The 13,172-nt window shown below is 42.8% G+C and overlaps 1 protein-coding gene across 1 annotated transcript in view; it reads right to left on the reverse strand.

The window, feature by feature from the left end:
- Positions 1–13,172, reverse strand: part of gpc6a (glypican 6a) — an 892,798-nt gene that overhangs the window by 30,404 nt on the left and 849,222 nt on the right. The window lies entirely within an intron of this gene.

A 13,172-nucleotide genomic window follows, 5' to 3' on the forward strand; every position in this document is an offset into this window, starting at 1 on the left:
TGCTAGAAAGTTGTAAGCATCTCCTCCCTAACACCCTACTTTATCAGCTTTGTTGTTGCAAGAGAAAATGTCATCACTTTGTTTTGTTCATGATTAGCAGTGTTCAGACTGGAACTAGGCTGCAGGAAAAAAGACCTGTACGGGGTCTCAAGTTGTAGCAAAATTCTTCAACTCATACCAATACCTAAATTTCCTTTTATCAGGAATATAAACACAGATGAATCACTTGGGTGTTAGTGCATTTGTAATATATGACAAAAATCAATGTACAATCAATGTCAAATCCTTCCTCCACATACAGTGGCTACAGATGAAAAACTGGAGTTTGTAGTTGGATTTTCTCCACTCGAAGCTGATCAGAATAGGAGATGAGCAGGTTGAAACAACACAGATGCAGAATCAGCTGATATATTCAAAGGGAAGAAGCTTCACAAACGAGCCCCACCTCAGTTAGGGGAGATCAGCACATTCAGTGCAAAAGTCAGGTCTGAAGCATTCACAACAATCTTCAGCCAGAAGGGCTGATTGGATGATCCATCTTGGCCTCCTCCAGAGGTCCTCAGCATCACAAATGCCAGTTTTCAGCCAATTTGACTCATTCAATGTGATATTAAGACATAGCTGAAGATGCTGCAAAGGATGTAGAACTTGACAACATTCTGGCAATAATTTTGAAAAATTTTGCTTCAGAACTTCCTACGCCCCTTGCCAAGCTGTTTTGGTACAGCTACGATATTGCCATCTACCTGACAGAGTGGAAATTTCCTCAAATTAAAAAGCAGGACAAATTCAACCCAGGTGAGTACTGTCCCATTAGTCTGCTCTCAATCATCAACAAAAAAAAATGGAACATCAAGCCATTAATTCCACAACTGTCATTAATCTCATCTCATCTGGAGAACTCCACTCTATGGCTTCCCACCTCACAGTCCCCCAACCACACACAGCCCACTTCTACTTCCTTCCCAAAATCTCTAGACAGGACTGTCCCGGTAGACCCATAATTTCACTTATTTTTAATGAATTTATTTCTTCCTACCTTAATTAATTATCACCTTGGCCATCCTTTTCCCAGCTATATTTACAATTTTCCTGATGCTCAATGGCATCTCAACAATTTCCAGGTGCCTGGCTCTAACCGCCTCCTCTATCAATATAGATGCCCAGTCCCTCTACACCACTATTCCCCCACCAGGATCTTCTGAAGGCTCTCTACATCTTTGAAATGCCACCATCCATTGCCACACTCCTTTACCTGGCTGGACCTGTTCCTTCACTGAACATTTTCTCTTTGAACTGGTCTCATTGTCTCCATTTAAAAGTTGTGACCAAAGATATCCAATGGGTCCCAGTTATGCCTGATTCATGGTGGGGTATGTGAAATAATCCTTGAACGAGTCCTGCTCAAAATCCAGTACACAACTCTTTCTCCAGCACATTAATGCTGCTTATCACTTTCATCTGGATTTGGAGAAATTCATCAATTCTGCGTCATATTTCCACCTTTCTTACCTTTATCTGCTTGAATTCCTGCCTCTTTCCTTCCCTTTCTTGACTTTGCTGACTCCATTTCCTGGGATAGGCTATTCACTAATATATATTATAAGCCGAACAACTCCCACAGCTGCCTCAGTTCTTTGCTTCCTATAAAGGACCCCATTCCATTCTCGCAGTTTCACCATTTCCAATGCATCTGATCCAATGATGCCACTTCCACAACAGTGATTAATTTCTCCCCAGGTAAGGATTGCCCCTGTGCACCCCTACACCCCCAAAACGGTTGGGGATAAGGCCCTGAATTGTGCCCGGCTTATTTCCTGTACTTCTGCCTTCTCCCCTTCCCCTCGTTCCCATAGGCACAGTAGGGTTCTCTTTGTCCTAATTTTCCACTCCACCAATCTCCGTTTTCAAAAGCCCTGTCAATTTCCATTAACTTCAACATAATGCCACTATCAATCACACTTTCACTTTCTTCTGCTCCTCTCTCAGCTTTACAGACAGCCTACTGCCACACTGACACCCTGTTGACTTTTCTAAGATCCCTAGCACTTCATCTCCCTAGCACTTCATCTCCTTCTCATGGCATTTTCCCATGAAATTGCAGTAAGTTCCACACTTGCCCTTTTATTTTCTCCCTTCTCATGTCCAAGGTCACAATCACTACTTCCAAATGAAGCAGTCATTTTCTTGTACTTCTTTCAATCTATCACGTTCACTGCTCACAATATGCTCGCTGCTCTTTACTTTGGAAGACTAAATGCAGATGGATTTTCTGCTCTGTGGAACCCTTCCACTCAGTCTGTAAGCCCAATCCCACTTTTGCTGTTGCTTGCCATTTTATTACATTATCCAGCTCTCATGGTCATCTTCCAGCTTGCTGCAGTGTTCCAGTGAAATCTAATGCAAGCTGAATGAACAGCACTTCATTTTCTGTTTAGGTACTTTACAGCCTTCAGACCTCAATATTGAGTTCAACACCTTCAGACCATGAATGCTGTCCTCCATTGTGATTCCCTGCCTTCACTCCTACCCACTCTGTATCTGGTGATCTTGTTTTTCCTTTTAGCAGACCTGCCCTGTACTCTGCCTCTAACAACTTCTCCAGACCTACCACCCTTCATTTTAATCATCCACCTTTTGCCTGGTGATACCCGTGATCTTGAATTTCCATCACCCTCTAACCTACCCCTGACGTCCCCTCGGTTCCATTGCTCCTCCCCACTGTTTACTACAGCATAAAACCTGTCACTTTTCCACATCTCTCTTCAGTTCCAAAGAAGAGGCATATTGGACTTGAAATATTAAGTGTGTTTCTCTCTCCACATATGCTGCCAGACCTGCTGATTTTCTCCAGCACTTTCTGTTTTCATATAAGTAATGGAAGGTATCATGTGCAGTGCTATCAAGTCACAATTACTTAACAATAACCAGCTCACTGACGCTCAGTTTGAGTTATGCCTGGGCCACACAGTTCCCGATCTGATTAAAGTTTTGGTCCAAATATGGCCTGAGCTCCAGAGGTTAGGTGGAAATAACTGCCCTTATCACTGAGGAACCTGAGTAAGACTGAAGTCAGAAGAAATCAAGGGAAATATCTGCACTGGCTGGAATCACATATAGTACAAAGGCAGATAACTGTGATTGTGGGAAGCCAACCTTCTCAGCACTAGACTGTTGCTGTAGGCGTTCCATTTTCCACTTTTTTTATTCTTTTATTCTTTCATGGCATGTGGGCATCAACTCGAACAAAGGCCTGCATTTGTTCGCCAAACTTAATTGCCCCTGAGTGCAGTTAAAGACTAATTACATTGCTGTGGGTCTGGAGTTACATATAGGCCAATTTTCCTTCCCTAAAAGACATTCATGATTCAGATAGTCTTGATTTTCATAAAACCTATCTTTTAATTAACTTTATCCATGACCTTTGTTTTATCAGAAGGCCAGAACTGTTAGTGATTGCAATGCTCAAAATTTGCAATTCCTTAGATACTGAAACATTCCATGTTCATATACAACATGCCCTATAGTCACCATTCAGGTTCTGGCAGTTAGTGGCATGTAACATTCATGCCACACAAGTGCCTGGCAATAAATGTTACCTGCAAGTGAGGTTCTCACCTTCAACAGCATTACCCATCACTGAATCACCACTACCAACATCCTGATTGTTACCATTGTCTACAAACTGAAATGGGTTAGCTTTATAAATACAGTGGCTAAAAGAACAGGCTAGGAATTCTATGTCAAGGAACTTATTTCCTGACTTCATAAAGCCTGTTCACTATCAGTAAAGGACTAGTTAGGAGTATGATAGATTATTTCCCAATTGCCTGGATGGGTTTAGCTCTAATGACACTCAAAAAGCTTGAAACTAGCCAGGAGAAAGAGTCTCACCTTGACAGACCTTGTCAGACATGGCCACATCCCTTGGTTAAGGAAAGTGACTGTGCAGAAGTCTCAGTCTCAAAAGTCTCACATTCCATGTGTTGAGATTTTCAGCCTCTAAGAAGAAAGGATCTTGCCAACTGGACCCAATGGGCATAAATCGTCAGTTACTGCCACAGTCACCATGTCACTTACTTACTTCATCTCTGGCTTATTCTGGGAACCTGCATGCAATATCTGAAGAATTTTGCAAGCTGTTTCTCATACACATAATGTACCGACAATCAAATCTAGAACTGGGTCTTCTGTGCACTGACTGCATACATATGGCCTTGTTCACTTCCATGCCATCAAATTTCAGCTTGTCTGCAACCACAAAATACTCACTGGTACTTTGTGGTGTATGATGGTCAAAGGGATGCCATGATACTCTTATCCTGTGTCAGATCTTCACTGTTCACATGCACAGTTATCAGATGGCCCTTTGGAAACATGGGGCTCCCCACTGAAGACATGCCTATTACCACCTGTTAGGAGCACAGTCAATGATGTCCATTAGAAGGACAATCAAAACCGCCTGCATAGCATTCATCAAGCCATCAACTGTAATGCTGAAGGTGAACCGATCTGGGGAATTCTTCAGTATGCATTAGCCCGGTTACCAAGAAAGACAGCAATCTGCTGCACCTGTACAACACAGTGCAGGAACAAACGCTGGAACACCATGAAGTAGAAGGTGTTAAGTATTTGGGCTCTTTGGAGGAGCAGGAGGAATTTTATGCAGCAGAGGTACAGGTTGCCACACACATATCTGCTCAGATAGCTTGGTACAGATCTGCTTCAATTAGACTGAAACAGTGCACTTGCCTGGCTGCCAGATTCTCAGCACACTCAATGCCCTGCACCCGCCCTCAATCCCCAGCACAAAGGATTCAATAATTCTTCCATTTCACAGGCACCATCACTCATTATGAACTCCTCCAATTTCTGTATGGTCATGCATGGGGCTCTGCTGTAAATGCTGAAAGAACCTCACACATTTTCTGCTGCTTCTGTAGATTTATCCTTGTTATCAATGCTCTGAAGACTGGAATCTGTAACCAGTGCATTCAAGTCTCCTGTTCTCTCCAATTGAGACTTTCCATTATAGTGCCTGTCTCCAATGTCTGCTCTAATACTCCAGGTGAGAACCCAACAACCTGTCCCACCAGGTCCTTCAAATCCATATCTTACTGGAGCTGGAAGACAGTGTGCATTGTTTTATGTGATGATGCTTCCTATGAGTAAATGATCTCCCGTGAAGGATTTATAACTTCATTCTGCGCCGGGGGAGGCTTAAAGAGTCTGCAGGGTTGAAAAACATGAATTAAAGCATTCAAGGCAAGACGGTGGCACATATCCTTATTATGAACATGATTATATTTCACTGGCTCCTGACTTCAAGTCAACATGGTGAAGATCCGTATGCCATATAGCTAGTGCATATTTAATGTGGTCACCGTAGAGGTGGGGGATGCATCTTGCTAACTCCAATGACTGGGCATACTGAGACTGGTATTATCTCCATTCTCCTTCTTTCTAAACTTGGTTTTCTGCCTCTCCCAAGGGTGACCTGTGCTCTCTTCTCCTACAAGGCAGGTTAAGCGACTGTCGAGCAAGAGTGATTGAATATGTCAAGTGGATGGAGAGTCATTGGAGTGGATCACTGCGGTGGACACGTGTTACACTACATTCAGGAGAGGCTAAGCGCCAACAGTGGATGGTCAGATTGAAGTGTGAGGAGCATCCACAGAGGGAGGGGTGAGATCCCCTGCAAGATGGGTTGACATGGGGAGTGACATATAGGCATAGGTGAATGGAGATATGGGGTTATCCAGACCAGGGTAACCTGAATGTGGGTTCCCACTCACCTTTTCTGGCCTGTGGAGGTCATTCTGGCATTCTATGTATGGGAGCACAATCCTGCTGCTAACCCCAGTAACTTCCAACTATATCTGCTTGTTCTCTGTAGCAGTCCTCTTGATCCCACAACAGGGACCTGAATCTGCCCCTCTCCCTGTCAAGTCCTCACAGTTTCAGTCTCAGCAGTGAAGCTAGTGCTGCTTTGCAACAGTGTCAGTCTGTTGCTGTAGGTTCTGGCTCTGTTTTAACACATATGCCATCATTTTCCTTTTTTTCCTAGCATGGTCCTAGTAGGGAGTTGAGACTGATGTGACAATCATCAAACTTGACTGCGCTTATTGGTTTGGAAAGCCAGAAGTCATCCTTTAAAAGCCATTATTAAATAGACAACTTGAGGAGTTTGCAAGTTTCCTACATGTCTGCCAGCTCCCCTGCAATCAGTCAAACAGTTAAAATTTGGCCTTGTCGCTTTAATTTGCTCTAAAGCTCAATAGTGACTGAATGGAAACTTCTACATTGCCTGTAACCATCAACCCTAGTGAATCAAATGAGTCAACAGGATAAATAATATAGAACCATAAGAAAGAAGAGCAGAATTAGGCGACTCCACCCAATGAGTCTACTCTGCCATTCGATCAAGGCTGCTTGGTTGCTCAACCCCATTCTGCTGCCTTCTCCCTAGAGCTTCGATCTCTTTACTAATCAAGAACCTATCTATCTCTGACTTAAATACATTTAATGACTTGGTCTCCACAGCCTTTTGTTGAAACAAGTTCCACAGGTTAACCACCCTCTGGCTGAAGAAGTTCTTTCCTTATCTTAGTTCTAAACAGTAAACCCTTCATTCTGAGGCTGTGCCCTTGGGTCCTAGTCTCTCCTACTCGTGAAGACATCCTCTCCATGTCTGCTCTCTCCAGGCCTCTCAGTATTCTATAAGTTTCAATGAGATCCTGCTATCCTTCTAAACTTTATCAAGTACAGACCCAGAGTCCCCAACCACTCCTCATATGACAAGCCCTTCATTTTTGTGAACCTCCTCTGGAATCCCCCTCCAAGGCCAGCACATTCTTCCTTAGATATGGGGTCTAAAACTGCCTACACTATTCCAAATATGGTCTGACCAGAGACTTGTACAGCCTCAGCAGTGCATCTCTGCTATTGTACTCTAGCCCTTTTGAAATGAATGCTAACATTACATTTGCCTTCCTATTGCCAACTAAATCTACATGTTAAACTTAAGAGAATCCTGAAATAGGGCTCCCAAGTCCCTTTTTGCTTCAGATTTCCAAAGCCTTTCTTATGCATTTATTTTTCCTACTAAACTGCACAACCACGCATTTGCCACTTTGCCATCAGCCACTTCTTTGCACTCTCTCCTACCCTATCCTTCCTCAGCCTCCCTGTTTCTTCAACTCTATTTGTCCCTCTACCTTTGTGCCGTCTACAAATACAACAATGATCTCAATGCCAGTGCGTTGTCCTGATTGTTAATGAATAACCTGAAAGGCTATGGTCCCAACACTGACCTTTGCCAAACTCTACTAGTCACTGGCTGCCATTCTGAAAAAGACCCTTTTGTCCTGACTCTCTGCCTTCTGCCAGCCAGCCAATCCTCTATCCATGCCAGTACCTTGCCCCTAACATGATTGGCTCTTATATTATTTAGCAGCCTCCTGTGCATAGTTTGTCAAAGGCCTTCTGGAAATCCAGATAGATTATATCCACTGGCTTTCCTTTTACTAACTTACTTGTTACCTTCTTAAAGGATTATAACAGAATTTCTCATGCATGACATTCCCTTGATGAAGCTGTGCTGATTCGGCCTTACTTTACCATGCATTTCCAAGTACTCCACAATCTTATCTTTAATAATGGACCCCACAATCTTACCATTGACCGAGGTCAGGCTAACTGGCCTATGATTTCTCATATTTTGCCTTCCTCCCTCCTTAAACAGGGGTGTTATATTAGCCATTCTGCAGTCCTCTGGGATCCTCCCTGAGTCCAGTAATTCCTGAGAGAGCACCTCCAGAGCTAGAGCTGGTTACAGGTCCTCACTCTTCAGGGGGAATAAAAAAACATATTTGCACATATAGAGACTTTCAGACCAGAGCCTGGACTGAAACTGCTTACTTCACTGAGAAATAGAGGCTTGGAAATGGCCACAGGCAGCACTGAGTGCATCACACAGCAGAATTTAACAAAGCTGACTGGAGTCAGCCGGAGAACTAGTGAGAGTTCTAGGCTATTCCTTTCAGAAAGGCCTGCCAAATTAAGTGCCAAACTAGGGAACAGTGGGCCTTCCCTGGAACGAGGGGCCGTTGGGAGGAGAGACAGGAGGGTGAAGGGGGATGGAGTCCTGCCTGCCGAAGGTTGCAAGGCAATTAGAAGCTGGCTACTCTGTCAAACTGGAGACCTGGGATTGCCAACGGACGTAAGCCACAGATCAACGAGGGCATCATAGGGCAGTGGTTGTAGCAGAGGGGGAAGGGGAAATCTGTCGCAAGGAGGGGGCTCTCAGTGGCCATTCACCCTTCCTGATACTGTTTGCTCTCCAATTTTGAGTGTATTATCGATCAAGCAGCACTTTGACAAGTTCGCCTCCGTGTTGATTACTCTGCTAACTTCAAACTTTCACACATTCGCAGGCAGCACCAGCTTTGTGCTAATTTGAGTAACCTTCAGCAGAACTGCACCAAACTCTGCCATAGTTCACAGAACTCTGCAACACTCACTGACCTCCATTGAACTCTCAATAAGTTCACCAAAAAACACTGTTAACTGGAGCAAGATTAGATTGAAGGACCAGCAAAATCCATTGAAAACATACTCAATAAATATCAGAAATGAATACATTTTTAATTCAACATCATTACACTTTGGCACAATTGCTGGTCAAGACTTGTGGCTAATTTAAAAAAAAATGTGTGATCTAAAATACATACATACCAAGAAGCAGAGAGTATATTTGTTTAATTAGAAAACTGATACTTATACAACAAAAATTGTGGCATATTATAACGGCTCCTTGAAATATTTATTACCATGGAGGGGAAGTAAGTTAGGTTCAGACAAGGCACAGAGTTGTTTTCACCTAGAACATTTCATTTTTATTGAAAGTAGACTCTATGTGAATCAGGCAACGTTTCAAAGTTCCCAACAAGTCCTACTCTAAGATGATGGTGGTCTGTGTAGATTAAACACCACTGGCAGAGTTGAAGGTTTCTTAGTGAGAAGTGGAAGTCAACAATGACATATCTTATGTCTGAGAATCCTACAATTTACTTTATTCTTGAAAAGGATATGGACATCACTGAAAGCGCCCATCTCCAGTTGCCACCTGAACTGGTTGGCTATTTGTGGTGGGTCTGGAGTCACGTGTAGGTCAAACCAGTCAACAGATTTCATTCCCACAAGTGAACCGGGTGGGTTTTTAACAACAACTTGACAGTGGTCCAAATTACACTAACTTTTAATTCGTTTTTATAGAACTTAAATTTCATCAACTGCCTTGGTATGAATTGAACTCAGTCCCTTGGCAAGGTGGAATCTGGCTGCACCCAGCAGAAATAATACACTGGAAGAGCAGCTTTACTCAGAGAGGGTTCGTCCTGCTCCCCTCAGGAAGTTACACCCTAGTGAGCTGTCAATCAGAATGACATTCCTAGAATTCTTCAGTGCCTGGAGTGCCAGAAGGGAGTAGTGACTACTGCTGGAGATACAAACAGTCCCAAAGAAGAGCCTGTTACACCTGAGGTAAGCTGGGAATTTGCACTTGGGATCACTGGGAAAACCCATGAAGATGGAGAAGTGGGGCCTGGGGAATAAGTAAAAGAAGCTAGAGGAGAGGGAAGAAAGGAGGAGGGCACACCAATTTTGGAGGGGGGTTTTCCCCTATGGACAGAGGAGACACGGCGGAAGGCAGTACACCACCAGGTTGGTTAACTAAGTTGGCTGAACCGCTGACTTGTGAATGCAGAGAAATGCCAACAGCATCAATTTAATTCCTGTAACACTGAGGTTACCACAAAGGTCCCACTTTCTTAACATTGCCCCTTGCCTGAGGTGCAGTGACCCTCCAGTCAAGCTTACCACCAGTAATTTCTTTCTACTGAGAGAGGAGCCCTATGATCCTCTGGGACAATGGCAACTTTATCTTTTACCTGCCCATTAGCAGTCACTATAGGGAACAATGCTTGCCTAAGCTATCATCTCCCCCTGCAAACTGACAAATCGAGAAAGCTCAAGGAGATTCTCAAATACCTAATAATTGTCTAATTATTTTATATTTGTATACATTTTCAGAATCCTCTTTGCATTTTTAACTTCCTTCAGATGAATGTTAATTCATCTCTGAGTTCTCTTATCTCCAAATTTCACTGACTGAAAATAAACTGTAACCTCACTGAAAATGATGGTAAAAAACCTGCTGTGCTGTAGTCCTGTCATTACTGGGAGTACTCAATCACACACATGAACAAATGGACTAACATGAAACCAAAGCATGAGCATAATGTAATTATTGCTCATTTTTCAAGAAATCAGCTATTCAAAACACAATACAGTTAAATGGATGAATATGTGTCAGCATTAAATATTTGCTAATTGATATATATGAATAATATTGCTTAAAAACAGTTTGATGTATGAGACTAGAAGAGGGAACTGTTACTTTGATCAAATATCTACACTGGATAGATTGACACTATTAGTATTCAAAGACAAATGGAGATGACTATGAAGAATTGGAATGTTGAAGCTTACTCCATGTTGCATTGCCTTCCAGACACTCCTCTGGGGAGTCAGAGGAAAAGAGATGCATGGAACAGAAACAAAAGAGATTTTTATTGGAACACATACTCATGAAACAGTAAAGTTTGTTTGGTTATCCCTCTGGCATCCTTATGATGAAGAGACAGGCGAACCACAGGTAGAAAAAAAAACAGAAGAACTGCGGATGCTGTAAATCAGGAACAAAAACAAAGTTGCTGGAAAAGCCCAGCAGGTCTGGCAGCACCTGTGAAGGAAAAAACAGAGTAAACATTTCAGGTCCGGTGACCCTTCCTCAGAAGTCAGCGGACCCAAAACATTAACTCTGTTTTTTCCTTCACAGGTGCTGCCAGACCTGCTGGGCTTTTCCAGCAACTTTGTTTTTGAACCACAGGTAGAATCCTGTCAGTCACTGCATCGGAACAGTTGATTCTATTTCATTTTTCAGGAACGAAATTGTATTTTGACCACATTTTAATTCCCATTCATCCCATTATGTGCCTTTAGCAATATATTATTAAACATTAGTTAGGGTTTGTGCCATCACTGGTATTCTGAGTTTAAAGAAAAACATACGATCCTCTTGATCCATTTGACATGAAGGAATTGTTTAAAGGCCTGTTGATCAGAGTTCAGGATTGGCACGTTCCAGTTAGGAGGAAGGATAAGGATGACAAGGTAAGGGACCCTTGGATAATGAGGAAGGCTGTTAATTTAGTCAAAAGGAAAAAGGAAGCATTTGTAAGGCTTAGGAAGCTAAAATTTGACAGGTCTCATGAAGAATATAAAGAAAGCAGGAAAAAACTCAAACAGGGAATTAGGAGGGCAAGAAAGGGCAATGGAATGATCTTGGAAACCAGGGTTTAAGAGAATCCCAAGGCATTCCGTACATAGATTAAAAACAAGAGGATAACTAGGAAGACCACTCAAGGATAAAGGAGGGAACTTGTGTCTGGAGGCAGAGGATGTGGGTGAGATCCTAAAAGAGTACTTTACATCAGTATCCACCCAGGACAAAATTACGGAGGATAGTGGGATTTGTGTGGAGCATGATAATTTGCTAGGCATTTTGAGATCAAGAAAGAAGTGTTGGGTCTCTTAAACAGCATTAAAGTGGATAAGTCCCCAGGGCCCAATGGTATCCACCCTAGGTTTTGAGACAGGCAAGAGAAGAGATTTTTGGGGCATTGACCAAGATCTTTATATCCTCATTAGCCACTGGAGAGGTCCCGGAGGACTGGTACATAGCTATGTTGTTCCTCTGTTCAAGAAGGTAAATAGGGATAATCTAGGAACCTTTAGACCAGTGAATAAGTCGGAAAGTCGTTGAACAGAATTATTAGAGATAGGATTTATGCACATTTAGAAAAGCATGGCCTCATTAGGGACAGTCAGCATGGCTTTGTGTGGGGCAGGTCATGTCTTACTAACGTGATTGAATTTTTCGAGGAGGTGACAAAGGTGATCGATGAGGGTAGAGCAGTGGATGTTGTCTACATGGATTTTAGTCAGGCATTTGACAAGGTCCCTTATGGTAGACTCATCCAGAAGATTAAGATGCATGGAATCCATGGTGACTTGGCCAAATGGATTCAGAATTGGCTTGCTCATAGAAAGCAGAGGGTATAGGTGGAAAGGTGTTTTTCAGGCTGGAGGTCCATGAGTAGTGGTGTTCTGCAGGGATCCGTACTGGGATCTCTGCTTTTTCTGATATATATAAATGACCTAGATGAAAATATAAATGGGTGGGTTAGTAAGTTTGCAGATGATACAAATGTCGATGGAGTTGTGGATAATGTAGAAGGTTGTCAAAGGTTACAGCGAGATATGGATCAGTTGCAGATGTGGGCGGAGAAACGACAGATGGAGTTTAATCTGTGTAAGTGTGAGGTGTTGCATTTTGGGAGATCAAATGTTAAGGAAAAGTATACAGTTAATGGCAGGACCCTGAGCAGCATTGATGTACACAGTGATCTTGGCGTTCACGTCCATAGCTCCCTGAAAATGGCCACATAAGTAGACAGGGTGGTGACGAAGGCGGATTGGCATGCTTGCCTTTATTGGTCGAGGAATTGAGTACAAGAGTCAGGATGTAATGTTGCAGCTTTATAAGACATTTGTGAGGCCACACTTAGATTATTGTGTTCAATTCTGGTTGCCACATTACAGGAAGGATGTGGAGGCTTTGGAGAAGGTGCAGAAGAGGTTTACCAGAATGCTACCTTTAGGGGGTATGAGCTATAAGGAGAGGCTAGAAAATCTTGGGTTCTTTTCTCTTGAGCAGTGGAGTCTGAGGGGAGACTTGATAGAAGTCATAAAATTATGAGATACATAGATAGGGTTGACGGGTCAGAATCTTCTTCCCAGAGTTGAACTGTCTAAAATTAAGGGACATGCATTTAAGGTGAGAGGGGGAAAGTCGAAAGAGATGTGAGGAGCAAGTCTTTTTACACAGAGAATGATAGAAGTCTGGAATGAGCTGCCGGGGTGGTGGTGGAGGCAGATACTATCGGGGCATTTAAGAGAGTTTTAGATAAGCACGTGAATGTACAAGGAATGGAGGGATATGGACCAAGGGCTGGCAAGAGATTAGTTTAATTTGGTTCAGAGATAGT

This window comes from Rhincodon typus, chromosome 6 (genome assembly GCF_021869965.1).
Source record: "Rhincodon typus isolate 14 chromosome 6, sRhiTyp1.1, whole genome shotgun sequence".
NCBI lineage: Eukaryota > Metazoa > Chordata > Chondrichthyes > Orectolobiformes > Rhincodontidae > Rhincodon > Rhincodon typus.